This window comes from Coturnix japonica, chromosome 4, assembly GCF_054131305.1.
Source record: "Coturnix japonica strain WE chromosome 4, WE-NBRP24, whole genome shotgun sequence".
NCBI classification, from domain to species: Eukaryota; Metazoa; Chordata; class Aves; order Galliformes; family Phasianidae; genus Coturnix; species Coturnix japonica.
The window spans coordinates 83473375-83501339 of record NC_140666.1 but is presented as its reverse complement, the minus strand read 5'-3'; the positions used below and the strand labels follow the sequence as shown (position 1 = coordinate 83501339).

Below are 27965 nucleotides of genomic sequence, written 5' to 3'. Positions count from 1 at the left end.
GACCACATTGAGAAACACTTCAAACTATAATAGTAGAAAAACAATTCTTTTGTTTTATCATCAAGTGGAAAGAATCCCCGAGGACTTGAGAGAACTCCAGAGAAGCCTATATAAGCAAAAAGAGAGGTTACTTATGTTAAGCAGTGTTCTTACTGGTGCACTGTCAATGTGCACGTTCACACAAGGATTGCACAAACACTCAAGTACGATGGGGATTTTATCCTTCTGTATTGACATCTGCAGTAAAGATGTTTCATTCCAAGTGTCTCTTGCCTGAGAGACCAGCCTACAAGATGGCAGTGCTCATATTCCATCAGAAGTAGATCAGTCAGGCTGTCAATTAAAAGCATTTACTGAAGGTGAGCAGTGGCTAAATTAATATAATAGGAAAGCTCCATAAGTCAACAGTTCCCTGTCGGGGATGGGAATGTCACAGCACATTGCTCTCTGGGACTGCACATGATGGTAATACTGTCTGTCAGCACCTGGAAGCAATGTCCCTGGATGTGTTAATGACACCACTGCCTGCAGCCTGCATGGGCTGTCTCTGCGCTTGGGAAGCAGCTCTGCCTCATGCACTAGAACTATTCTCACATGCCCAAGAGGAGGTAAGCCTGGCTCAGCAATGAAATCCTGCCCTCTAAAGCAAAGGTGGCCCAGGATCACAGAACCACAGAGTATCCCAAGCCCCTCTGCTGTGGGCTGAACAAACCAAAGGCCCTCGGCTGCCTCCCATACACCCTGCCCTCCAGAGCCTTCTCCATCTTTGCAGTCCTCCTTTGGAATCATTCTAAGTTTTATGTCCTTATATTGAGGAGTCCCTACCACTAGCTAGGAAACAGATTACAAGGAACTGAAGACATGACTGCTCATAGGATGCAGGAGGGCAGATCTACACACAGTGAACCTCAGAACTTGGGAAGGAAAAACACCGGTGCTCAGCAGCACACTCTGATGGCCATTTCCCTCAGATTATGTTTTGTTGCCTAGAATAACGTTTAAAACATCATATTATTGGCTGATGTTCCTCAGCCAATCAGTTCACATCTGTTTTTTTCTACTACTTCATACTTATCCTCCCAGAGACCTCCGAGCGGAAGAAGATGTTTTCAGAGATGCAAAAGGAATTCTGGATTAGTTTGGGGTTTTTTGGAGATGAAGAGGAATTTGAGGGCAGGAGCAGTTTATATTTACTCACTAAGCCCTGTGTTTTGTGTTATAGATACCAGACATGAAAGAGGAAAGTGATGGAGGTTTCATGAGCAGAAAAGTACCTTCTATCCATTAAACATGCATCCAAACAACTATTTACAGTCCAAGTAATGACGAAACCTTTACTGGGAGACAACTGGTTTGTCACAATTCAGACAAACATTTGTTATGCAAACCCAATTCTTAATGTAACAAGGCAGCACGGTACCTTTGGGACTGCTCCCACAAGCCGGATTCTCGTCTCTTTGGAAAAACAAAATGACCCAAATCAGCTGTTTGCATTGCAGCATCGGGTCAACTGCTCCGAAGGCACAATCACTGGGCACAGGAGCTGCTCCTGCCAGAAATCGTAGACGTTTTACGTCATGCGAATGCTGGCTCTTAGTTTCCCATTCCTGTTTTCTTTCAGTTTAGGGATAATCCGAGATGTATGGTTCTTGCCATTTAAAACCGAGAGGAAAAACCACAACAGTATTTTCCACGTAAGCCAAAATCTTTTGCATGTGCCAACTGTCAGAGCAGACAAAAGAGCTTTGATCATAGTCAGACACCATAACCAGCTACTTGTTTTAATTACAGAAAGTTTTAGCTATTATTACACGACAGGCTGCCACATTCAGCATATGACAGAATTTTATGAAAGCTTTCCATTTCTCTCAGCACAGCTCCAGCCCCAGGCTATTTCACTTACAGCAGAAGCATAGGTTTGAATGATCCCAAGGAGATAACTCAGCCTGAGACCTACAACAACCCACATATGCACCGGCCCCACTCCCAGCCGGATGGGAAACCATCACCCTCCCTGCCCCAGCTGGTGCGGGGCTGTACACTGCCCGCAGGTCATGTGCTTCCTTTTGTTCTTTAAATTCTTCAGAATGAAACAATTCTAAATCCATGGGTTTGGGGACATATTTCAGCTATTTTACAATGCTTTTACTTGAAGTTTTCGTTCTCTTTTTAAGTGCACTGGCTGTTTTGAGGGGCTGATGAGCTCAGTCCCAAACTGTTGGTTTGTTTTGGTTTTTTTTTCCTGCCTGGATCTGTCAGAGAATCAGAAAGAAACAGATGTGGCACAGGTCAGCCCAAACATTTTCACGAGGGCTGTTAGACGTTTTCATCTCTATTAGCAGTACTTTCATTTTGGCAAACCTTTCTGTGAACAAACTCACAAAAGCGCCGATGAAGAGCAAATCAAAGGGAATATGACAGTTGTCAGAAAGGCTCTGTGTTTTCTGTTTGAACAACTGCTTATGAGTACTCATTTTCTCATAGCTGGGAGCTCTAATCCTCATCTATTCAGCACATTACAGAAAAAAATACTAAATTACATCCCCTATCAGCGCATCTAATTCCAAATGAAGTCAAATAAGCGTAGTAAAGAGAATAAACAAATAATTAGTGACACCGATAACATAGGAGTTGGGTTGAAAGAATGTCTTTCCCTTGGAAAAAAGAGAAGCGGTGTCAGAGTTGTTGATTAATTTAACAGCCATTAAAACATCTTATTAACTCAAGTGCTAATTGAGTGCTTGGCAGGAATAACAGAGCAGAGCCAACCACATGCTTACATACAAATTGCTAAAATTTGACGAAATTCTTTGGATTAATATTTCATTACTTCTACAACTTGTTTTCGTAGTGTGTTTGGCTGGCTTATGTGGCCTCACCTGTCTGCTTTGTGCTGGCTTTTAAGATGCCTTGCTCTGACGGCTCACAGCCTCAGTTGTTCTTTAAAATGTAAGTCCATTTACAGCCCTCATGGCTGAGATCTTCCAAATGTGAGTGAAACAAGTGCCTTGCAGTGGTACCTGAGTTGGCACAAAGGCTGAAAGGTGCCAACTGCTGAGCTTTGGAAGGTGTCAGTGCCCCTGGATGGCAAGAGGACAGTCACACACACATTGCTGTACTTTGCTTCTGCAGAAGCACAGAGGAGAGCACCTCCAATCCTTCCCCACCATCACATCCAGTGGGATGGAAGCAACTAGTTTTTCCTGTCTGAGCAAAACCAAGACATTGCACTGTTTGAATTTTGCTTGGGTCTGAAGGGCAATATATCCCACTGCAGAAAGTGCTGTAAAACCATTCAGTTCCAAACTTCTCCCATTGATGACTACAGATGGATGTGGTGGCAGGGAGCTCCCTCCTACAGGGCAAGCCCAAACTTCCAGTCATTTCATGTTAGTTAGCCATATACAGGAGGTATTTTGAGCTCAGACACTTCAACATCAAGCAACAGCCAGCAAAATGGAAGAAAACTTACAAGTCATGAAGACCACTTATAAACGCCACCTTAAGTCTGTCTTCCAGACCTCAGAGCAGACACAGCTTAAGTTACTTGTCTTTAAATACACAGGAAGCAATGCACGAAGCCAGGAGTTACAGCCAGCCTACAGCTGCCCTCATTGACCCAAGCTCCTGACTTGTGTACAGCTTCCCCATGTGCAACCTTATGACTCCAGCACGAGCTCCTGTATGCTGGGAGTCTGCTGTTGTTGCAGTATCTGCTGCTCAGCAGCAGTTTAGCACAGAGCTGCTTGAGCCTGTAGGAGTCTCTCAAAGATTATTTAGCTGCAGCTTAAAATCTACTAAGCTGCCCTGGATGGTCTGTTTGCAGCTCTGCTGGAGCATGGGCCAATAAGCATGAACAGTCAGGGCAGGGCTGGAAGCTGTGTCTGGGGCAATATTAAGCACAAGAACTCAGGTTATAAAGCGCTCTGAGGGGTTGAATCTACTGGGAGCCTTGGTCAGAGGAGGGCGGGTGTTTGTGCTGCGTTTATCGCCTTCCCCAGACTCCTCGAAGTGATCAGCCACCTAGCACTGGTGCTTATTAATAACCTCGCTTAAGGAAATTGGCTGGAGTCTTACTTTTCATTGTGCTGAATGAATGGGACTAAATATAATCCAGGGCTCATTTTGGTGGATAACAATGCGAGAGAAACTTCCTGTTCTAGCAGAAATCCTCCAGTTTAGAAGTAGGAGTTTCTCCAGGCTTGGTGAAAATCTTCAAATTTCAAGAAACATGAAGGTCACCTTCTAAATCCTCTGTTCTCCCATACAAAGATATTCTTTTAGTACTCTGTGTGAAGGGTAATGTGGTGTCTTTTTTATAATCTATTTGAAAGCACAAGATATTTTAATCAATGAGAGCTCAGAAACAAAGGTACTTCTTGGCTAAAGACCCACATTCAATAATTTTTTTTTTCCAGCTGAACTGGAATAAAGACATTATTTAAACAAGTATCTGTCATCTCTCTCTGCCTGCAGCTATGCAAAGGTAGAAATAGATATCTAACAATTTCCTTGTGTGGCTTCACTTGGGATTATGCCTTCTTACATCTCTGTTAGTGGAGCACTGTGTCAGGGGAGGGTTCCAGGCGCTGTCAGGTGTGTGAGTGTGCTCCATCTTTGCAAACACAACTGCTTGTGTTGCAGGTTTGCAAAACCAAGGCCCACGGTGTCTGATTTGTCACTTGGTGCTGGTCTCTTTCTCTGCAAGTGCAATATCTGGTGTTTTCCTGTCTGAAGGGTACCACACATTAATCGACCCGAAATCAGCGCTGCCAATAAACAGACACTTCATTGTCTCAGAAGGGCAGAGACAGTTTGGTCCTGCTGGGTTCTGAGCTGCCCTGTGCATCAAAGACCAAGATGCAGGGGGTGGCAGCAAAGAGAGTGAGGTCAGTGGGTTCTTCTCATGCTGGAGATGAAGAGGAGAAAGGGCAAGAGGAGGTGGAAGGGAAGAGATACATGAGGTACCTGCTGGGCTTCTGCTGGTGATCCTAGAGTTGTGATTCTCCACAGAGGACCCTCCAGTGCCCCCAGAGGAGCTCCTGGCACTGGTACAGCCACATCTCTGAGCCTGGAGCAGTTGGTGAAGAGCTGGAAGGCAGCTTCTGCATGGGAGTCATTGAGATGGCCAGTAGCACAGGACAGATGGCTCACACCCAGACAAGCCCTGCAGAAACCACTGTGTGTGAGGAGAGGCTGCGGGACACAGCAGGAGATTTCATGCTCTCACCATGTGCTTTGATGCGCTTGGCTAACAAGTTAATCAGCTGTTTGTTGTCAGGCCTGATGGGAAAATATCAACAAACACAACGAGAGGACGGAGAGAGCAAAACCTTTTCTGGCGTGTGCTCCTTTGACTGCAACATCAAAGATCTCATTAAGATTATTTTTTTTTGTAGAATATTATTTAACTCCAGAATAGTCGGGGACGTCAAACCCCATGTGAAGGAAAACCTGGGGAGGAGAACAGCACTGAATGGGGAAGGGTATTTAATATTTCACAAAGGGCATGCACAGACCAACACGCAGTTCTCAAAACATCCCAATTAAAATGCTTTAATGAGTGTATGTTTATAAACTAGCAGACAGAGCTTTGCGAGTCCCAGTTATATCTGGTACCACGGGGGCATCCTTACTCTTTCCCAGTGGAAGGGCACATCTCAAACCCCTCCGAGCTTCCTTTTGTCACTGGATGATTTTCCTCATCTCAAAGGAGGAGGAGATTCTTTTTTATTCAGTTAGAAACCAGTCATGCAAAGCAAAGTCAGGAGTGTGAAGGGAGCAGCAGAGATGATCTTGTTTGTTGGCTGCTGCCCTTCACAAACAGCTCCACAGCCCATCCCACTGCAAAGCAGCAGAGCAGCATGCAGGATGGCAGCTCATCTTGCATGGCCTTTTCCAGTGATTACTAACATGGGCTGAATGCATGTCCTCAGCAGCTGCATTTGGGCAGCACTGACAGAGAGCTGGATCTACAGCAATGTACATGCTGGGTGAGCAGCTGGATGATGGAGGAGTCTCCACCCCATCTTGCAATGGACAGGGAGAAAACACATCTTAATTATGCAAACCACATGCACATTTTCCATATATAAGGGCAGAAAAATAGGTCTGCACCTTGTCTTTTTGTGCAGTCATCACTCAGTTTGAAATCAATGGATAATTAACAGCATTATCAGGCAAATTTGAGTGCGCTGAACTTTGTCAGCTTCACTTACCTTCCAGAGAAACAGCACCTACCTTTCCAGAGAAACACAGCACTTCCATCAGGAAGAGCTCAGCACTATTTTTAGTGTGGCTCTGTGAGATGGGGCCTGTGGGAGGGCATCTTCCAAAGGAATGCAGAAGATATCTTTTAGGAGGAATGAATCCTTAGGAAACCATTACCCGCTCTCACCAATGACCAGAGGATATTTTTCTCTCTGGGCTGGAGTTGATACACAGAGGGCCGCGTGCACTGAAAGAAAATCATGACTCATTGAATTTAAGGAACTGTTCACCGAAGCCAAATTTTGCAGAGCTCCTCCCTCTCCGTTGGCTGCCTGTCCCCTGGGAGCACCAACCCCCTGTCAGCGGTCACAACAGTCACAAAGTCCTTTTCATTTCCTCTGAATCGGAGAAGTCAGGCTTTGTCAGGGCTGTGATTCCACACAGCTCTCGTGCGTCCTGAGAGCTGTGTGAGAGGATGCTGGCGTGCTAAACTCAGCTCGTTTCTGTGCTCTGTGATTTTGCAGTGCTGCTCACTCTAGCTCAGTGCATCTGGCAGTGAGCTGGGCTCCTTATCTCTGCCCCCAAACCCCGCTGTGTCAGGCACAGCAACATCACAGCATCGTGTCTGTCACATGGCTGCAACATCTTCCCCATGGGCAACCATTGAGTGAATGAGTGTTGTTTTAAAAGTGGCCACTTTTCCCCCAGATACCTACAAATACATGAGCTGACGCCTATCCAGGCTGGAATGTTTTGATAGTGTCAAAACCCACATAAACTCACATTCTACCTGTGTATGAAGTACTCTTAGCATCACCTATGGGGAAAAATAGTAAGAAGAGAAAGGCATCAATACTCTATCAACAAACTGTTGTAAATAAAGTTTGTGCTTTCTTCTTTTTAATACATCTCCCTCTCTCTATTGTGTCTGAAAAATGTCTGACCCTGCAGACAGCATTCGCCAACCTTTACGAAGCAGTGACTTCAGAATTGTTGCTGTCTCCCTGAACATGACTGGGATGGAGCTCTGTGATGCTGTGCAGATGGGACTGCAAAGCCTTTCACCAAGTTATCATTGAGGAAAATAAATAAGCAAAAGCTGCAGCTGGTGTTGGCCTATGATTTTAAAACATCGAATGTCTGCTTATGGAACACATTTCCTTTTATCAGCCAGTGCTTCACAGGGCATGCAGTGGGGGTCAGGTTGGCCACTCATCCACAGCATGAACCTCTATTTCTAATATTGCATCCTGCTTGTTGAATCTTGCCTGCAATTGCAAAGTCTTTAGGGAAAGACTTACATTTTCCTATGTGTCTGCAAAATGCCTTCCACAATGCCTGAGCTATTGAGATTCTACTGTAATAATAATAATAATAATCACCAAGAGCATAATTCCCATTGTGAGCAGCATGCAGCAAGGCAGCTGAGAGCCCTACCATGAGCAGTTTTATAGACTGATGTCTAATTACAGGCATAGGGGGGGTGCAAGAAGATTGGCTATAGAAGGAGAAAAGGGAAGAGTTCTTGAGGGAATCAGAAAATACTTTAAGTTGGAAGGTACCCCTAAAGGCCATCCAGTCCAACTCCCCTACAATGTCCAGGGACACCTACAGCTCCATCAGGTGCACAGAGTCCCATCCAGACTGACCTCGAGTGTCTCCAGGGATGGGGCATCCACCATCTCTCTGGGCAACCTGTGCCAGTGCCTCACCACCCTTATAGTAAAAAACCTCTTTCCATATATCTAATCTAAATCACCTCTCTTGTAGTCTGAAATCATTTCCCCTTGTCCTATCACAACAGGTTCTGCTAAACAGCCTGTCACCTTCCTTCCTACAGCCCCCCTGCAAACTGAAAGGCTGCTGTCAGGTGTCCCTGGAGCCTTACTCTCCTCCAGGCTGAAGAGCCCCAGATCTTTCAGCCTGAGAAAACACGAGCATTTTACAACAAGGCAGACTTGCTCTCCTTGCCCACACTTAATGAAGATGTTGTGACTAAATGTCTTCAAGGTATTGCCCCAGACATCCCCGTTTTCTTCTGTTGGGGAAGTCTGGGTGGACTTTGAGGTCCTTCTGTGTTTCTGTGGGATGTCTGCAGGCTGGAGGAGGCCTCGAGATGCTCAAAGCAGTGACAAAAATCACAGCGTGGCCAACACACACAAAACACCAAGTGTGGGACCAGGCTGTGTTGGGAACAGGCTGTATAGGTGCTAAGGGCACACACAGAAAGTTGGATGTATCCTGAAACCCTCCTATTTATGGCCCAGCTCCAAGCCATCTGCCTAGCACACAGCTGAGAAATCTCACGTGGAAACAGAGCAGCCTTCGGCCTGGGACGAAAGGGACCATCCAGGCCATAAATAAAGCACTGTGGTTTTGCAGGGAACCAAGCTACGTATTACAGTTAGAACTGAGCCAGGAGGGAGCTGGTTCTTGCTGTTGCATTTGGTTTATGTATTTTTTTAATGGGAAAAACCAGCAATTTGGGAATTTGTTTTCCACTCTGAGGCAGGTAATAAATTTGTCATGCATTGCAATTCTAAAATTGCTTTATTTCAGACAGATCAAAGTACTTGGTTTCCATGAAATCAGCCTTGAAAATCAGACATTCTACCTATTACACTTCTGTGTGAGACTGAAAGAAATTCAACCCAAACATTTCAGGATGGAAATTAAAATCACTCTTTCTTGTTTTTCTTTCATTTTCCCCATAGGAATGAATTTTTGTCCAATTTAGAGCAGTTCTCCAAGAGGATTAATTTCTCAGCACATTGGCCTTTCCATGGAGGACACCAGGCATGAGGTGACCTATTCCTGTTGATGTGACCACGCTGCTGCTAGAAGCTTGTCCCAGCAGGGTCTGCATTTGCACTGGGAGCCGGTGGCAAAAGCCCAGCCTGCAGCCACAGCTGATGATGAGATGCTAAAAGGCAGCCTAAAAACTAACCACAGATCAGGGAGAGGAGGCCCAGCTGCTGTATCACTGCCTCAATCAATGACAAGCACGGCCCTGGCTGGGAGGACTTCTCCTTCATTAGGAGCTGTGCTCTGACTCACGGGTTGCTGCGTCTGAGCAAATACAGGCTGTTGACTTAATGCTGGTGCAGGTGCCAGGCTGCACCTTGCCCCACTTGTTATCAGGCAGAGCAGCTGGACACCCCATAAAGGCATATGACAATCCAACAGCTGTAAGAAGCTGGGGGGTTTCTTGTGGGTGTGGGTGCTCGGCTCTCCCTCACTTCACCACTGCTGTGGGCAGGCAGAAGGAAACACAAACAACAGTTCTCCTGCACAGAAAAAAATCAAAACAAACATCTTTATATCATCTGCCACCATGAGTGGACGTCCCGAGCAGATGTGTTATTTAAGGAGCATTTCAGTGAGCACAGAGTGGCTTTCCTAGGGCCTTGCACCCTTAGCTCTGCAGTCACCTCACCACACCTCCAGGCACCCTGTGGTGGTGCTCAGCAAAAGCAACTGGCCTGGCTGGACTCCCATCGCTGTGTTTACTGGTATTAAACCAAAGCAGGGATCTCCAGCCATGCAGCACCCAGGGGATGGCGTCAGCGTGGTTGGCTGTGGTGGGGATGCAGCCATACCAGGCACCATCCCCACCGCGCCGGCAGCCCTTGCCGTGGGAAAGCCTTTGATGTAACCAGAGCTCCGGGGCCACGTTTCCACCCCGGTACCTGATCTCGTAATCAACGATGGCGCGGCCGCCGCGCACACAGAAACCACATCCTGTCACCCGCTCAGCAATCGATGGGGCCATCTCAGTGGCCAGGACGTGGAGGAGTTGCAACACTCATCTGTGAGCTGCAAGCAGGAACGGTTCCTGTCAGAGCGAGGGGTCAGCGTGGTGCACCCTGTGACCCTTGGGCTGGTGAAAGCCCATCTGTGTGTAAAGCTGGGGTTTGAGGGATCCTACCGTACATCGATTGAGTTTTGCCAGCAATTCTCCTTCCACAGGAACACGGAGCTGACTTTATAATTCATGCATGCCTGGGAAGTGCAATCCAGTCCCGCTGGAGTAGCAAGCTCAGTGGGAGTTTATTTATTTAAAGCAGTGCATGCAGTAGCATGGAATAAAAGCAAATCTATCAGAAACCATAAGTCTTAATCCTGAAACGGCTTTGCTTTTTGTAAAATACGGTCTGGAGAATCTGCTTTTACAATGTGGCTTCCACAAAGCCTTGGCTTAACATTTCAATCCCCACAGAACTACATTATAGCATAATAATTAAAACATTTACAAAATGAAGATAATCTATGGCCGATCCAAGTTTCTATGGAAATTTGGAGGCTATGGTGTATGCAGCTGTTCCCATCTAATGCAAAGGTTGGCTGTAACTCCGCTTCTGAGCACATTCGTAACTTAGGGGATAATTTATCCTCTCTGTTTACACAGTTCTCAGCTTGCACAGCCCTCAGACCTATTCTGTGGTTCCCAAGCAAAAGGCTGTTCCTTACCCTCCCCTCTCAACCTGAGCAATGCCAACAATACTCCTCTACTGAGAGATGTGTGTGCTCACATGGGTGCCACAGGCTCTGTTGGGGATGTGTCAGAGCAACTCAGAAGAGACACAGATGTGTGCACTGTGCCCCACAGTGTCCCATAAACACAGTGCCACAAAAACTCACTGCCCTTCCCCTTGGCGAGGAGCTGAGCTCCTGTTTGCTCCCTTCCCAAGCAACACCCCAGTGCTGCTGCCTTCCTGGTCAGCAGGGGAAGGGTCACAGCTGGATGGCGCTGCTGTGGTTCACCTGTGGGTATGGGATGTTCTGCTCCTTGGGGTGTTTCCTTCTGCTCACATTCATGGCAGGACAGGGTCTCACATTCACAAGTTTATCAGCTCCAGTGAGCTGATAAACATCACTGCGGATGATGCAAGCAGTTTGCATTTTGCACTGTGAAATTGCTAATCAAGAAGGCATTAATGACTGCCAAGCAAAGGAAATAAGCCAGCAGCACACAGTTCCAGCAGCCACGCAATGGCCCATTGGGTGCAAATCTTTATATTTTTTTTTCTTGAGTCTGAACTCAGAAAGCCATAGAGAGTCTGTTCTTTGCAGTCTGAGGGAAGAAAAGTAAAAGAAAACCAACAAAAAATTGATCAATCGATCGACTGATCAAACAAACAGGAGTCACTGATAGCCCCATTACTTTAATTCCTGGCCCTGTGTAACTGCTGCAGCACAGCTGAGCTGCAGTGGGGATGGAGGTGGTGGCGGCTCAGAAGTGCCATTGATTTTGAAGAGCAGCTGTATCCAGAGGCCTTCAGTCACTGCTCAGTGAAAACAATTTGCAAATAAAGATACACATCTCAAGACACTGAAAAGCCTGTCAGAACAGGAGGGAACTCAGAAGCTGAGATCACTATCACATACAGCAAGTCTTCACTAAGGAAGCAATTGCTCTGTTCTGTGCTGCCCAAGTCTCAGCACCTCCAGCTTGCTCATGGGAATACTCAGAGGAAAAAGTGTTCCCTGCCATCCTGAGAACATTAATTTGGCTCACATGTGATACTGGGGGGGTCATGCCAATGAGGAGTCTAATAATGATGTTTGCAGGGCTCACATGCCCTTTACCGTGATATTACTGCAAGGGACTGTTTGTGGCACGTAATTACTGGGCATGTGTTTCTTTTACACTATTCTTCAATGTTTTATAAAAGACACCCAGAGCAGAGAAAGGGTTTTGCTTTGCCTTTTTGTAGACCTCTGAGTACATAAGATTCCAGCACAGAGAGCTGGTAGTGCAGAGGGATGCAAGCCAAGCTGCTGCTGACCAAACCCACTGCTGACTGCAGGTGCAGAACCATGGCAGGCACAAGCACAGGGATGCCCACACACAGAAATGCTGCACTCACTGCCTGGCATCACCTGGGGGGTGTCAGGAGCAGGGTTGGGCTTTGAGGCAACACCAACTTGCTTTCTAAAAGCAGAGAGCTGTGCTCACACTTGGCAGTGCCAAGGGCTCATTCCAGGATTGTGGCTCCTTTCACACCTATGCCAGTGCTTGCAGCAACCAGTTACTGCCCTGGCTGTTTTCATTCCTTATTTATATGGAGCCATGTTACTAAGTCACACAGTTATGTCACTGGGGAGCACCTATGGTCTTCATAGTAAATTTACTTTATTTTTTCCCCAGCAGGCTGTCTGGGTATCCTGGTTTCCTAAAGACAAATTCCCAAATTTCCTGCTGTATTTCAGCTGGCTTTTTCACCACTGTTTCACCTTCAGCTGGGACAGGCCATGAGGTTGTCTTCATCCAACATCAGTCCCTGACCATCACATTAACAAACTGGAATTAAACAAGAATGAACCAGAATAAGACACTGGAACAGGCTGCCCAGAGAGGTGGTGGAGTCATCCCTCCATCCCTGGAGGTGTTAAAGAAACATGAAGATGTGGCACTGAGGGTCATGGGTTAGTGGGCATGGTGGGGATGGGCTGGACTTGATGGTCTTAGTGGCCTGTGCCACCCTTAATGATTCTATAATTCTAAGAATTAAACCAGATTAGACTATCATTTAGGACCTTCAGAAACCCCTCAGAAAGCGGTTTGCTGTTTTGCAGAGCACCTTCTCTCTCTGGGATTACACTTCTTTAAACCAATAACCTAAAAGCTTCACACATGTTCAAATCTCTCTGCAGAGATTCTGATTAATGTTTTTTTTCAATTCCTGACATTCTGGTAGAGGGTTTTCTTTGTAGCTACTACTGCCATGCTCATTAAAACAGATCTGAAGTTAACCAGCAATTAGAGCAAATGCTAAGATCCACAGCCTCTAAGGTCTTCTAAGGCAAGAACTATTCTCAAGGCAAGCCAAGAATCACAGCCTCATTACAGTGTGAGGTCTGTGCAGTTAACGAGCAGCTGTGTATGACTGCAAGGCACCTCACAGTCCAAACTGCAAAATGCAGTGGTTGATGACAGAGAAGCTTATGGAAGCTGCCCTCCTGCAGAGAGGCTGCTCTTACCCTCTATAGCACTGTGCAGTACTCAGGCTGATGCTTTGCTTTATCCAGGCCCAAGGTTCACCTCCTCTGCAGCCCACTAGTGCCCATTGCACCCAGCAGGACCCTGGTGGATGCTGCCCCATCAGCTGGGCTTTTCTGCATCCTCAGGTTCTCCCTGCAGGTGAGAGCCTCAGCATTACATTTGGGACCACATGCTAAACAATGCACAGACAGTTTCAACACAGCAGGTCAGGAGCCATGGTACCAGCTGAAAAAATGAAGCACAAGAGTTTGCTCTCACATTTCTGTGGCTGCTGGCTGGCTCCCCAGGAGACTGAGCTCACACTCAAGAGCACAAGGCAGGCTCCCATTGTGTGGGGGAGATGGGACAGTGAATCACTGCCAACAGGGATTTACCTCTACATCAGGGCAAGGTCTGGTTGAATAGCCAAGCCCAAGCTGGCGAGCTCTGAACCCAGCCCAATATGCCCCAGCAGTTCCCAGCTATCTCCCTCCTCATTCTCTTTGCAAAGTTCAGTGTGCAAAAGCCAAGCAGCAGCTCTGCAGGCTGCATCCATCTTTTCTTTTTTTAGAATCATAGAATCATTAAAGTTGGAAAAGGCCTCCAAGATCATCCAGTCCAAACATTCACCTACCAACAATATTTCCCTTCTAAACCATCTTCTTTTGTACCAAACCTACACATTTCTTGAACACCTCCAGGGACGGTGTGACTCAGTCACCTCCAAGGGCAGCCCATTCCAGTGCCTGACCTGGAACATCCAACCTGAACCTCCCCTGGTGCAACTTGAGGCCATTACCTCTCGCCCTATTGCTGTTACCTGGGAGAAGAGGCCATAGGCTCCTTCCAGGAAGTTGTAGAGGGGAATGAGGTCTCCCCTGAGCCTCCTCCAGACTAAACAATCCTTGTTCCTTCAGCTGCTCCCCATAAGGCCTGTGTCCCAGACCCTTCACAGCTTCATTGCTCTTCTCTGGATGCACTCCAGGGCCCTGATGTCTTTCTTGTAGTGAGGAGCCCAAAACTGAGCACAGTTCTCAGGACACGGCCTTACCAGAGCTGAGTACAGGGGCTGATAACCTTCCTGCTCTTGCTGGTTGCACTGCGTATGATATAAGCAATAGGTTTTAAAGAAAATGTTTTTAAACAGTGTTGATTCTGCAGTGATGTTGCTATTTTCCTTTGAAACAAAAATGTCAGGGGTAAAGCAGAACTCATCAGCTGTACCAACAGCTAAAACAAAAAGGACGAAGACTGAAAAGAGGCAAAATAATAAAAAGCAATGTCACCGAGAGCATTCTTGAAACAAAAAGGAGCAGACAGAGAGAAAACAGAGTTGGGCAGGAGGGAGGAGGTAAGTGCCTTATGCTGTGCAGTCCTCAATACCCTTCCCTTTACAGAGAAAAAAAAGAGAGCTGGATCTCAGTTCTCTCACAAGGACATTAGAAGATGATTACATTTGCAGATGCTCTGTCACCTCAGTATGTTAACATCTCATCCCCACACCCCGTGCAATATTTCCCTGGAGATGTCACCTTTCATCACATCTGATCTCTAATAAAGACGTAAGAGAATTTAATAACAGCCAGCCCAAGGGGAGTTCTGCTCAAACAACCAAGGGAACTGCTGATGTGTTGTTACTGGGGATGCCCAAGAAGGATGAGAATGACCAGGAAACCACAGGGTGTCCAGTTTTGGAGGTGGTGGTGTTGGATCCACTGATTTCACCCCAGACTTTGACATAAATGATACGTAAAATCTTTTCCATCCATTCCAGCTCTGTCTGATGGTGCTCAGGTCCCAATACTTGGCTCCACACTTGATTCTTTATAGGGGCACACCAGCCCCAAAAAGGTGTCAAGCTGAAGTAAAGCCAGTTAACCTGATTGCTTTGCCTTGAGATTCTGTTATAGTTTATTCATGCAGTGTCTGCCAGTTCCTTTTTAGCCAGTTCTCACTCTGCTTTTGTAAATCCATGTTCACATCCCCATTTTGCAGAGACATAATGGTACATTTTTTATAGACTTTTATTGCTCACGAGGGAAGGCAGACTTTGCTGCAAATTGTTTATGACTGCTCTCAGGTGTATGTTTAAATGGAGAATGAAATAAGCCCAGTGTAGACAGATACTCGGTTGCAAACATATTATTGATACTGAAAAGTAAATATGGATGGGACATAGAAACACCTATTTTCTGAGAGCAGAACCAGGTACCTGAGAGCAATGCAGCCTGTGCCCTTTGGCATCCAGCCCTCAGTTCTGGCTTTGGTGTGCCAAGGTGCCATTGCTCCATGTTACCCAGTGACTGCGTGTCAAGGCCAAACAGCAGCAGCCTCCTGTTGTTCACAGCCCCCAACCCTCAGTTTGCAGGGTCTACCCTTTTTCCCTTAAGACAAAATCTTTAATGTTGTTTGAGTGGTTTTAAATGTGAGTAAAATCCTGTATTCAGGATCTCAGGATTAGCACCTGCAGAAGTTGACATTCCCTCCAGTGCCTGAAGGGAGCCTACGTACTGGAGAGAGACCAACATTTTACACTACGTGTCTACATCAGGATGTGAAGGTGTCTTACGTTTTGCAGCATGGCATGAAGGTCTGGGTATGGCCACTCCTGAAATGCTTGGAGAACTGTCCATGGCAGAGCCTGGCGCAGCCCACAACAGGTTTTTCCATCTGCGTAACACTAGAAAAAACAGGAGCCTGCCAGTTGTGGCTTCTGCTTGGAAGAAACCAGTTGGTTTGCTCCACAGCTGAGACAGGAGGGAGCTCATATGCATGCTGTGGAGACAGCCGGTGAGCAGAGCCCTGGGGGGAGCACAGGCAGCCAAATGGGCTGGGCAGACCAAGGAGTGTTCAGATCCTGCCATGGTGACACCAAGTGATGCCATCTCCCTTCACCCAGTACCTGCAGATCAGTGCTGCTGGTCCCTGCTGCCTCCTGGTGTTGTCACAAGAGTCGTGCTGAGGTGTCTTTGGTGTGTGGTTGTCCCCAAGTGGGTGATCTTCCTGCACTGGAGATCCCCCAGATGAGGACAGTCCCTGTGTCCTGGATCCACAGCAATTTAGTTACTTTTAGAAGTGAATACAACTGAAAAACAATGCTTCTTCATCTCAATTGCCCTTTAGTCCGATGCCTTAACAGAGTTCTAGGCTTTGTTTTAGTGTAAAGGGGAACAACTTTTTACGTGGGCAGATAGTAACAGGACAATGGATATGATCTAAAAGAGTGGAGATTTAGGTTAGATTTAGGAAGAAGTTCTTTATTCAGAGAGCAGTGATGCCCTGCCCTGCAGGTGCTCAAGGCTGGGTTGAATGGGCCCTGGGCAACCTGAGCTGGTGGGGGGTACCCTGCAGGGGGCTGAAATGGATGGGCTTTAAGGCCCCTTCCTACCCAAACCATCCTATGATTCTATGAAACTGAATAGCACATAACTGACTGATTTCAATAGCTCCCTATTTCTACAGCCTGTGTTTTCAATATGGCAGTTTGGGCTGCAGAGCAGAATGAGACAGCCTTATTCTCTACAACACATGGTCTATTTACAGTAATACATGAAGATGTTTACTTTAAAATATAAATGTAATTACAAAGGTATAATTACAGATAAGGCTGTGCCTCTTTGAGCCACCTCAAATTACAGCTTCGTGTTATAACTATAAAACAGGATCAAATGAATGACCTTGATTAATTTCATTACAGAGAGGAGCGAGTGCACCCAGCACAGCGCTGCCTGACCTTGTTCCACCCGCACTCTGCCCTAGCCGTGCCGTCAGCCCGATCGCCATCAGGTGAGCCCAGACGTTGCTAAGTGATCGTCTACAGGGTTATAAATGTGCAGTGCTTAATACCTGGAAGCACAGATAACTTTATTTTCCAGGTATTAAGAGACCTGAGATGGCTCGGCTCAATAGCATAGAATACAGAGCCAGAAATTAACCCAGACTTAAGGCAGCCATCGGTACTCGCCTACAGACTGAACTGATTTATCGTGCATGCTATGTGCTGAGTTGCAAAACCTTGCTGTATTAGTGATTTAACCGGAGGAACAATTTGATTTGTCACTACCAATAGGGATATAACTAAATTAGTCTCCCACATGCTATATGTTGATGAGGTCATGCTTAGATTTCCCTTTGTAGATTTACATTCTCAATAGCTTTAATCATGGCTAAGACACGTAGCATGAGTAACACTGTTATGAAACACTGAAGTACTTTCAGAGGGGTTTACAAGCTCAGGAAAATCATGGCAGTCAAAATCAAAGATAGGCTTTAATATCCAGCTCTGTGCTGTACATCTGATTAAATATTAATTCACAGCAGTGTTTCAGGTACTTACAGTTGAGCTCTCTTGACCCATTTGAAATGCATGGTCGCGTATATGAACCTGGTATTGAAAAAGAATAGGTCAGCCCTGTAGATTCTACTTGACTTTTTCCTACCGTTCTTGCTTAATTAGCAGCCTGACCCTACCTTTATAAGTTGTTGACTTGCTCACTGGCATGGAGTTATAAAAATCAATGCTGTAAGAATCATACGGAGGCTTTGAAAAATGCAGAGGATCTCTGCAATATTATTTTGTTTTTATCAAGCAACAAAGGCAACCAAATTCAGGTTTATTCAATCAGAACTGCAATCCTTATGGAAACACTGGGAATGGGGCTGCTATCTAGCTGAAAAGAGTGAAATAGAACATCACTGGATGGAGCAGCTTCCTGAACTACTAAGAACCATAGAATTATTAAGGTTGAAAAAGACCACTGAGATCATCTATTCCAACTATTGGCTGATCACCACCAAACCATATCACACTCAGTAAAGTATGGTGTGGGAAAACAAGCAGATAGTGTATTCCACTTAGGATGCCTATTTCTCCAAACCACAGCAGCACACTACGGCCCTCATCTTTGGCAGGGCACTTGGTGAGAAGACAGTACAGGGCACAGGGGTTCTACCACTGCTTCTGCCCTCCAGCTTATCAGGAGGTACATGATATCCACGACCTCAGCCAACGCATCCACATCTGTTGGTGAAAGATTTGCTCCTCTCAGCCCCTGCCTTGTGACAATCAAATAGTCAGCACTGGCATGGAGCCACCTTATCCCTATCCACCACCAATCCTCAGTTCCAAAGCCTTGTGTTGAAATTTCTTGATAATTTTTTTGCTTATGAGAAAGTGTTAATGGCATTTCATCTGGTATCACCACTTTGATCTCCTGACTTAAATACCACATTAATTCAGAGCTCTCTTGGGTGGGTGAGTTCACAGCATTAGTTAACCTCTTCTACTGGAAGTCTCACATATGACTTAGAAATGATTTTGTGCATTGTGACAGAAACAAAAACTCATAGTTAATTAAGACATAAATAAAAGGGATTTATGTCTTCAGATGAACCAGAATTCAGATGCCAGCTCTTGGCATTGTTTTTGTACCACATTACAGCAAATTTTCATATTTCATATTCATATAATATTACATATTAGGCATGATCAGCCTAATAAGTCTCCTTTCTGATAAAAAAACAAGCCATTTTCCAGAATGCCTGTGAGCAATGAGCGAGCTGGATCCAGGAAAGAATTAGTTATTGATTCTTTGGGGAATAGTAACTGAGACGCAAATTTTGGGAACGCCCAAATTTCATTACCCCGTCAACTTGTGAATGCTTTATTACTATTGTAAAGTCTGTCAAGAGGTTCTTCAAGGTGTTTTTGGTTGGGTCCACAAGAGAAACAAGCTCAAGTTTTGCAAAAAGCCTCTCAGCTCCCCACATGGTTTTGTCTTCTCACCAAGAACTTCCTTGTGGGTACTTGATAACCAAAGTGCTGGCAGTGCTGAGCTGGCTGGGCCCTGAGCTTTCCATCCCACTTCCCAACAACTGCCAGGTGCTTCCGAGAACAAGAGGAGAAACAAGGTGACTTCATCACCCAGCACCGTTAGAAGCCTTTTTGCTGGTGACAGTGGTCACATCTGTGTAAGACTCAAGTCTACACTTTTGGAAGAAGAAGTCTAATTCCTTTGTATGCTGTTTTCAACTTGTACTGATGATATATTATCTTCTCATGTTCCTGTCTATGATCAGCCTACTGAAAGCCATTATCACTAAGCCCTGGGCTATGTGCTCCGTGCTCTCTACCTTCTGTCCTCATAACTCTCATGAGCCTGGACCTGGGCAGCACTGAAGCTGCTGTGGACATTGTTGGATCAGTCCTGTCCACAGACAGGGCCCAGACTCTACATCTCTGCATTGGTTCTGTGCACCAGACATAAGGCACCATCCTACCAATAATGACACTAAAGTGGGCTGAGTCCAAGTTTAATTCCACCAATGAAATCCCCTCATCAACTCAAGGGAAAACCGACCCCTTGTTTCGAGTGGACAGGGCTGCCACCTGGAGGCACCTCACTTTTCCTGCATAGCCAGAGGGACAGACTGCAGGCTCCAGAGATGTCTGAGCTTAGCAGAAGGTTCAGCATTGCCCAGTGGCACCGTGCTGCTGTGAGACCTGGCAGTGAGAACAGCAGAGCTGCAACAGGCCTTGCAATGTGATGGGACGTCAGAGCCCACAATGACCCACATCCGACAGTGAGGAAAAGGGGAAGCAGCCTCAAAAGCACCGAATTGCTGCACGTTTCTTGAGAAGGCAATGCCAAGCAGAAACAAGGGGTGCAACTGAGTTCCCCCAGCACAGACTTATTTCCAGAGAACAGCCCATTTAAACCCATCTCCTCCTATCCCAGCAGCAGGAGGCCCTTTGGTTGGAAGCCTGGGATGAATCACCACAGTGTCAGCAAAAACTGAAAGAAGAGAAAGAGGAAAGAGAAAGAAGAGATTTTTCCAGCCTACTCAGCAATATAACCATATTCTTTGCTCCACTTGAAGCAGCATTCCCAGTGCTGGTGCAGCTCCTGCTCAGACACCCTCTGCTCCCCTGCCTTGATGCCATCTCAGTCTCCAAACATCTCAGTCTCCAACTCCATCTCAGTCTCAAACAACTGCTGGCAGGATTTTGCCACCTTACATTCACAGATTATTAATCTCCAGTTAGTTTGAAAACATCCAGTACCTCCTATATGTACATTTATCTTGTGTGATTTGTGGCTCACTCTGAACAGTTCAGCTCCCGTGCTTTGCTGGGGCTGGCTTCACTCCCTCCATCACTGAGTGCTGTCAGGATTTTGGTGCTCATGCTAAAAGGAGCCAGTTTTAAATCCCCATCTGTCCTGAAGACAGAAGATTAAGACCTCTTCCTCTGACAGCTGTTGATAAAACTTGGTTGTAAAGTCAGAGACACAGAAACATGAACAGAATGTAATACAGTCAGCATGCAGTTATTTCAAATGCATGTATTGAGGGAAACATTCTTCAGAAATATATTTACTGAGTCCTTCTTTTGAAAGGAGCGAAGATTTCCCTTCCCTGTACATCCAAGGGCCATTTGTGCTTGTGTGATCTGGAGGTTCATTCATTTCTTAGACATGAGGGATGGAAAATTCAACCTTTCAATAGCACATTCTCCCATAAGAGCTGACAAAACATTACGGAGCAATTCTTACCTCCTCTATGGTTTTCATCAAGAGGCAATTTCTTCAGGAAAACCCTACTGCTATGCAGATACAGTGGCCAGACAGATTGAGACAAACCAGAACCATTCAGCTTTGTAACAATAACCTTGGGAAACAGAGTGACTGACATGGTAGAGCTTCCCTTGGTATGGTGAGAATTCCCTCTGTTATTTACCTAGAGATGGTGAAACTCAATGGTGGGGTACAGAAAGAGGAAATTTTGCTTCCCTTTATGTCTGCAGGCCCTTGCTTCTCTTTAGGTCAAAAACCAGGCTAAATCCCCACCCCTTGGGGTATTCAAGGACAGGTTGGATGGGGCCCTGGGCCCTACCTACCTGGTGCCTGATTTAATGGTTGGCAGCCTTGCCCATGACAGGGCATTGGAACTTGATGATCTTTAAGCTCTCTTCCAATCGAAGATGTTCTAAGATTCTAAATATCTTCATCTTGGTTTCCCCCATAGATGCCTTTCTATAGCTGCCCGAGGCTCAGCAGCTGTCAACTTGCTTATATATATTTTTTCAACCCCGTCCCTATTTTAAACTGAAGTCCTGATGTAATATCCATGCTAATTAGATGAAAGCTTGCTAAATACAATTCCTTCATGATCTGGGGGCATGCATGAAGTTAACTCGGGGTGACCTGTGACTTTGCTGGTGACACACACCATTTAAATCCACACAGATGAAAACCTTGCCCACGCCACAGGCACATTCTTTGCTGTTCCCATGCAGCTCGCAGGGAGCTGGAAATGTTTGATGAGTGAAGTCTCAGTGATGCATTTCTGCAATAATTCATATGCTATACATAATTTAGGCGCTCGCCGCAGTCCCCCCATAACACAGGCCGCATGGTGTGTACACACAAGGCCAGGAGGTTCCTTTAAGGAGGCTCCAGGCACAATCCACAGCAAGATGAAGTTTGATCCGTCTCCAATTTGCACCTGCCAGATCATGAAGGGAGCTAATTGGATTAAAATATTGTAATTATCGTCTCATTTACATGCGGTAAAACCTTGGGGAAACATTTTAAATAGCAGAAAAATTCAGGATGCCGTCTCTGAAGTCTGCTTCTTAAGAATGTAATGCTCTCTGTCCTCTGTTGCCCAGCACATCACTGCTGGACCTAAACACACAGACATGCTTTGTGCTCATTGAGAGCAGAAAGGCGGCAATGGGAGAGCTGGTATTATTCTCACAGAAAAGAAAATGAAACTCCATTCAGGGGAGTGTATCAACCCCTTACCTGAAGACAGAAGGCTTTGAAAAGTACACTGTGCAGAGCAGGCCCTGCTCACTGGTGAAGCACGGGAGCACATGAGGGCAGCTCCAGGAGATGCCTCAGCACTTTGCATGAGCTTTGTCAGCCTGGAGCCTGCTGCTGACACACTTACCTGATCTCAAGGTTACAGCTTCTTTTTTGGAGCACCTAACTCAAGACGCAGTATATGGATCTGATGTTCAAAGGGCAAACGCCCCACCCAGTCTGGAAGCTGGAGACTGAAAGACATGTCCCATTAGACAGGCAGAAATCAATGCCTGCTCGACCATTAATCACCCTGAAAGCCTCCACCTCGGTGAGTCAGCCCAGGAGCCTGGCATACCTGGCAAGCTGGAAAGGAAGATGCCATTGTCTTGTTCCACCACCTCGCAGCTCTAACTTGAGCAGCACAGGCAGCAGTCAGCCTCCTTGGGAGATGGCTTGGCAGGGAACATGACGTGAAATCAATTTCTGATCACACCAAGTCACATCTAATGTGTCTAAAGAACATTTGGTGTCAAGCTCCCTCTCTCCAGCAAAACAGCAAACAAGGAAGAAGCTTCACTAGAACAAACTACTCCGTGAGAGCCAGAGAAAGGGAAAAAGAAAATCAAAAGTGAGAATTTCCTGATGCATCTCCAAGAAGAGCAGCACAAAGTCCAGTTGCACTCAAACACACCAAACATAAAGTGTTGGTTCAGACAAATGTTGATCAGGGACAGCATTGGCACCCACGTTGTTCTCCAGGCTTCAAGTCAGATATGTCAGTGCCGGTCTGGATTTCCTCCACCTGGCCATCTCAGAAGGTCATGGGATCTCCTGTTTCCAGCTGGCACAGCATCCCACGGACTGCTGCAGAAAGCTGAACAGCATGATTCCTGTTTACAGAACAACCACAACTGCTGTGTGTATGTGCAGTATATAGAAGTGATTCAGAATTGTATCTGTTAACATTGACTTTTCTTGCCTTAGCCCAGCAGTTTGCGAGGTACTCAGCCTTCCCAGGTTTAAGCCACTGACACACCTGTGTATGCAACCAGTGCATCCTCCACGAGGCTGGAGAATCCACATGAGAGCAATAATTTTACACCCTTGTAATTCTATGTCCCGCTCGGGCTACAGATGCACATCTGTTATTTCAAATCCCAACTCTTACAGAAAGTGTTGATATAAAACTGACTTCTCTACAAAAGACAAAACAGGTCAATAGTAGTGAAACTTTTAGCCCTTTCTTGCTGCAGTCATGCTAACGATGCTTCATAACCATTGTGTTCCTGTGAACCAAGGGATTTAACCTTTACATTTTGGACAGGAGAGGAGCCCATCAGCACAACAGCTGCTTTAGTTTCCTTGAGACACAATAGTGAGTATTTATTTCCTTAATAGTGAGGCTTCTGATTTCCAGCAGAGCTGCTTAGGTGAGCACCAAAGCACACAGGCAGGCACACAAATCCATCACAGGGCAGGCAAGTCCATCACCTCAGTGCTCTCCCAGCTCAGCTCATCACCTCAAGTTGGACCACTCAGCAGCAGAACTGGGATACGTGCAGCTGACTCCCTCTAATGGTGGATGGCTGCAAAGCTCACAGTTGTGGGACTTCAATGCCACGTTATTTTAGAGGTGAAAGAATCATAGAATGCCTGGGGTGGGTTGGAAGGGACCTCTGGGTCCATCTTGTCCAACTCCTGCTCACATTGGGCCACCTACAGCAGGCTGACCAGGAATTAGTGCAGGTGACTTCTGGGGATCTCCGAGGAGTTCTTCAGTGGTGACGGTGATCCCCTGGGCATTGCTTTCAGAGGGACACAGCTCATAGCTGAGTTTTATGCCATGATGTAGTTTCTGACTGTGGGGAACTTTGAGGCTCTACAAGCCATTTATTCAGCACATGTGCAGATAGTGCTCAGTATGTGTTGCTTTGCTTCATCAACAACACAGACCTGAGTGATGTGCTGGCTGCCAAGGGACACTTAAAGTTCTCTTTAAGCATCATTAAGTGTTCAGTGGTGCCCAGAAGCAGCCCAGCTCTTTTCTTTGTGCTGTAATATATCTCAACATATATTCCTATCCTATGGCATTTACTTGGCAATAAGACTTTCCCACCTCCTCTCCTGGAAGGGTGTCAGGTGTGCATTCCCTGGGGAGTCATAGAATTATTATGGTTGGAGAAGACCTCTAACATTATGTAGTCCAACCCCAACCCATCCCACCATGTCCACTAAACACATCCCTAAGTGCCACATCTACACGGTCATTGAACACCTCCAGGGACTCCACCATGAAACATACTTTGCTCAGTGGTGGGAATGGGGAAGGAGTGAGCACGGGACTGGGGTTTGGAAAAGGCATGTTTAAGACAGAGAGGAAAACATAAGCACTTGGCTCACCTCAGCCTCCTCCAGGGTATGCCCTGGTTGCAACCAATGTCGAGTACTTGATATTTCACATGGAGAGCACAGCAGAAAGGTGAGAACACCTGACATCTGGTCAAGGGATGTGCAGCCCTGCTGCTCTGCCCATAGGAAGGACACAGGGCTGGTGCTGCCACAGAGGCATCCCACGTGTGGTGTGAACTGTCTGCCGGAGCACTGCAGAACGGATCGCTCAAGGTTAAATTGGATTAAACTGTTACAGCTAAGCTTTCCCACGTGTGGTTTAAATTTAAACGCTATAAATTTCACGGTGAGTTATTAAAACCTTGTTGGCAAGGAGAACTCATCTCTGAAGGGAAAAAAAAAAAGAAAAAGAAAAAAAATGTTCAGCAAGTTTGCAAACCCACGGGGAGGCTGTAAGTCGGGGCATGGGGAGACTTCCAAGCAAAGGGGATGGACCAAGGACTATCAGTGTGGGACTGGGGAGCAGCCTGGCTCTGCTCCCAGCTCAGTTCTCTGGTCTCTGAACGCTTGCCAGCACCAATTAACAAACAAGCAGCAGAGCAGATCACGGAAAGCCTTTTTTTTTAACCCAAGGATTCTCATCCTTTCAGCCTCAACAAACTCTGCGGCTGCCACACGGTGTCACACCAGCCCTGCGCTGCTGTACAACACTCCGTCACCAGCTGCTATTTATAGGGACAACCAGCCATTTCCAGCCCCTGAGCGGGTACTGGGGGCCAGGACAGTGGCAGCAGGGATGGGAGAGGGGATGAGAATGGGCTGCGTTTTGTCCCTGGAGGGTTGGAAGTGGCAGTGAGATTTGCTGCTTTTATCCCACTGCCATGCTGGGGCCAGGCTGGTGAGAGCCCCCTGAGGACAGTCCCATGCCGCCATGGGAAAGCTTTGGGAGGACCAAACCACCTGCATCCAACCCAGACGCTGTGCTTTGTGTTGGAGCAGTGCCGCTGTGTGAATGCTAAGCTGAGAATGGGAGCACTCAGTGCTCACCATAAGTTCCCACGCTACATCTGAGCACTTGAACTGGAAGTGCAGTTGCATGGTGCAGTGCTGTGGCAGCAGGCAGAGCAGGAGTGCAATGAGAGCACTGCCTACTGCCATCCCAGCTGCTGGTCCATTAAAGGATGAGAAGCTATGATTTGGCCAAAAGACTTGGCATAATCAGCTTTGCTGCATTTTCAATATGAAATGTCTATTTAGTTGGAAGACGACTCTGGGATGCTGCACCAGGTGCACCAGGACTTAACCATAATCAGGCTCCCCAGTATAAACAAAATGCAAAAAGCAGAAACGAACTGCTTTGTTGCTTGGTAATTAACTGCATCGTTACCATTGAAGCAAATCTAACCACTCATTCCGTGCTATACTCACCCAGAGAAGATATCAGTGCTGAGACCCCCAGGCTGCAGCTATGACACTGCAGTGCTGCTGATGTCCTGCAGTACCACATCACCCTCTTCTTCCCAGCCCACTCACCAGGAACACATCCCTCAGGTTCTTCAGTCTGCACCAGTGAGCCCCTGCTATATCCCTTCATGTGCTGAGCATCCTCAGGATGTCAGGGAATAATAACTCAACCAGAGCTGCCCCTACAGACCCAAAGGAAGCAATGGAAATGAAAGCAGAATTGATTTTTCTAAAGTTGACCTTGACCTGTGCTTGAAGTGTGCAGCAGGGCTGGAGATTTTTAACAAACCAAATGAAAGTCCAAGTCTGCTTTTAGGATGAGGGCAGCCTTCCAAAGGGCATGGAGCCCAGAGCACACCAACCCCTTTAAGGAGAAACTGACATTTTTGAGCTGAAGACCAAAGCCACCACAGGCAGCGATTTATATGGAGTGGCTTTTGGAGACACTTAGATGTTTTCTACACAGGCTGTTCCTCACATCTCTAGGGAAGAGTCCCCGTGACAGGCACAGAGTAAAGGGGGCCTTTCCAGGCAAGAGAAACTCAGGCTGTGGGGAAAGGTTAAGCTTCAAAGGGCAGCTTAAGCATCAGAGCCTGGGAACTTCACCATCTCAGTCTTACAGTGCACTGAGAAGACAGGGATGGCATTTGTGTGTCTTCTTCTGTGCGTCACAGTAACATTTGGGCAGGTGCAGCTGCTTTGATCTGTGCCCTGCTCCCCATCAGAGTTATCCTCCCTGCTTTCCTGCTGATGGCAACTGCTCGCAGTGAGAGCTTTGCAGTTCCAGACTTAACCTCCCTTCCTTTAGACCCTGGGTTCTCAGACAGCAGCACACTTTTCCTCAGCCTCCTCCTCCACTGCATTTGATCTGTGTTATATATTTCTTCCCTGCTGTCTGCAGACACACACCAGTATGACTCCAGCCCTTGCACAGGGCCAGTCCCAGGGTGGCATGGGAAGAAAAGGTGCTGAGAATCATAGAACTATAGAATGGTTTGGGTTGGAAGGAACCTTTAAGTACATCTAGTTCTTCAAAGCACCTTCTCCCATGCTGACAAGCTCAGCAGTACCACAGCTTAATTCCAGGTAGAGCCTGAAAGCTGAGCACTGCTGAAATGTTGCCTTGAAAGCAGTGACCTCAAACACCCTCCCTGCTGCAGTTTTATTTTTATTTATTAATTTATTATTTTATTATTATTTATTATTAACTTGGCATACATGGGTGCATCCCGTGGTCTTTCCTGCAGACCAGTTCAGTCAGATCCTGTGCTGGTGGTGTGCAGAAGAACACCAAGCAAAAAGCAACAACTTCACGCAGCTGAGTGAAACAGAAGGGAACATCTGGGCCCACGCCTCAGACGTCAGAGCTTTCATGGTTAGTGAGCACAAGAAATGAGCTCGTGAAGCACTAATTGCCTGGTTTGTTCTGCGCACGAGGATGGCCCCGGTACCTGCAGTTACAGCTTGTTTTCAGACCAATTATTTCATTAAAACATTACCTCCGCATTTCCAGATTTGCTGTAACAAGTCCCCACTTCATCCTTCCAGCTCAATGCTTTGCCATTTCTTGGTTTGAGACCACAGGAGAGAAAGCCAGACACAAAATCACAGCCTCTACTACATCCGTTACCGCAACAGCTACTGAAACCTCAGACCAAAGATCTCTCCTTTCTCCTGCAAAGCCAAGGGGCACTGCAGGACCTGGAGCACTGCAGGACAGCAGGAAGGGCTCAAGCAGGGGATGCTCTTGCAGGGCCAAGGACATGAATTAGAAGTTTGAAATGAGCCCGTGCCTGGGAACCTGGGGAGAAGCCAGGGAGCTAAAAGCTGCTGAGCTGTTAGATGCGGCCTCTGCTCTTTGCTGCGAGGCTGCGGCAAGAAAGGTCTGCTTCCCATGCAGCAGGAAAGGGAAGGTGGATGGCAGCAAGGGGGAAGGGTGAAGAAGAGAAGGGAAAATGCTGAAGGATCCTAAAATACTCTAAAGGTTGCCCATTGAGGAGAGCTCTTCCAGACAAGCATAATAAATACAGCACAGTACAATTCAGGAAGGCGTTATGATCAGAAGAAGGTTGACAGCAAAGCACTGTGATCTGCAGCACAAATGAGGACAGCGGAGCCATCGCAATCCCTCTGACGAAGCAGAAAGC

At 46.6% G+C, this 27965-nt stretch overlaps 2 long non-coding RNA genes across 3 annotated transcripts; both read right to left on the bottom strand.

Annotated features, from left to right (window-relative positions):
• Positions 1–1686: 1686 nt before the first annotated feature.
• Positions 1687–6477, bottom strand: LOC146761156 (uncharacterized). 2 transcript variants are annotated; one of them, XR_014945539.1, is made up of 3 exons: positions 6241–6477; positions 4969–5167; positions 1687–2252 (listed from the first exon to the last, which is right to left on the bottom strand). It is a non-coding gene; the product is annotated as an uncharacterized LOC146761156 (long non-coding RNA). The 2 variants fall into 2 exon arrangements; XR_014945538.1 differs by lacking the exon at positions 1687–2252 and adding an exon at positions 4294–4731.
• Positions 6478–16097: 9620 nt separating this feature from the next.
• On the bottom strand, positions 16098–24535 carry LOC146761155 (uncharacterized). Its single transcript, XR_014945537.1, has 3 exons — positions 24406–24535; positions 17532–17579; positions 16098–16238 (listed from the first exon to the last, which is right to left on the bottom strand). It is a non-coding gene; the product is annotated as an uncharacterized LOC146761155 (long non-coding RNA).
• Positions 24536–27965: the final 3430 nt, after the last annotated feature.